This window comes from Neophocaena asiaeorientalis, unplaced genomic scaffold, assembly GCF_003031525.2.
Source record: "Neophocaena asiaeorientalis asiaeorientalis breed wild unplaced genomic scaffold, Neophocaena_asiaeorientalis_V1.1 scaffold78, whole genome shotgun sequence".
Classification (NCBI taxonomy): Eukaryota; Metazoa; Chordata; class Mammalia; order Artiodactyla; family Phocoenidae; genus Neophocaena; species Neophocaena asiaeorientalis.
This window is the reverse complement of record NW_020175018.1, coordinates 16,186,989-16,188,159: the sequence shown is the minus strand read 5'-3', so window position 1 is coordinate 16,188,159 and position 1,171 is coordinate 16,186,989. Positions and strand designations below refer to the sequence as shown.

The 1,171-nt window shown below is 55.0% G+C and overlaps 1 protein-coding gene across 1 annotated transcript in view; it reads right to left on the bottom strand.

Annotated features, from left to right (window-relative positions):
- The window catches only part of NTNG2 (netrin G2), a 74,284-nt gene that overhangs the window by 4,063 nt on the left and 69,050 nt on the right, over positions 1-1,171 (bottom strand). The window lies entirely within an intron of this gene.

Below are 1,171 nucleotides of genomic sequence, written 5' to 3'. Positions count from 1 at the left end.
GGGGGAGGGGTCGGCTGTAGGAGCAACAAGGGACCAGAACCTGATCCGTGGGCCGGGAATCTTCCAGGGCTGCTGGGAAGTAAGCAGGTAGGCAGGGAAATCGATCTTCTTGAGAGACAGCAGGGAAATCCAACTCCCAAGGGCCAGAGAGACCCACGGGCACCCCAGAAGCACAGGGCTAAGCTGATGTACCCCTTTCTTTGGAGCTCCCTTTCACAATTCCCACACTGCCCCTGGTCCCCTCGGCCATCACCTTCCTGATGCTCTGGAGGGAAAGAGGAAGGAGAGAGGAGAGGGGGGGTCGGCTGTGGGTCTTTGCGTTGCCGCCTCCACCAGCCTGTGCCCACCCTGGCATGTGACCATCAGGGGGCTCTGGAAAGTGGTGGCAGCAGCAGACACTGGGCCTGAGGCTGGGGTCCAGCAGGCCTGATAGGACCCCCCCCATCCTGATTTATAAACAGGAGCATCAGAGTCGAGCCCTGTTAGATGGCTCTGCCAGTCGCTTGCCTTGCACTTTTCAGCAAAGGTATCAATGTCCACCACATGCTTTTAAATTTGAGGACAACCAAGGCAAAGTGCCAATAAGCTCTGGATTTTTTTTTGGTGGTGGGGGGAAGAAGGGAGATAACCTCCCAAGTTTGGGGAACATTGTAGGTTTCTGCAGGGCCAGGCCTGGCCACATGGTGAGAGAGCTCCGGTGGCTATGCCTGCCTGTCATTCACAGAAGGGCCTGGGGAAGGGACGGCCTTGAGCGCGAAATTGCTTCTTTAAGGCTATTTTGTGGGCTCCCCTTTAACTCCCACACTTGCTGGGTAAAAAAGAACAGAAAGAAAACAGGCCCTGGAGGCAGCAGTGAGCAGATTCTTTACTGTCAGATTATACACCATCAACCACCCCCGTGGTGTCCAGCGTCCCAGCTCTTGTCCCTCCTTATAGGGGTGGTTAATACAAACAAAGATAGTTCTCTACAAAAGGAAGTTTCCAACCCTCCTTCCTAACTTCCTTCCCCCAGACAGCGAGCTCCTTGGTCACCAGGCCCCTGTAAAGGCCTGGGGTCTGGTGGGTTGTAAGGGAAAACAAAGAATAGAAAAGAGAAGTCAGCGACTAGAGGTGTAGGCAACTGGATTTTCGGGTCCGCTGGCTGATGGTGAGCCAGGGACAGGCGCAGGGA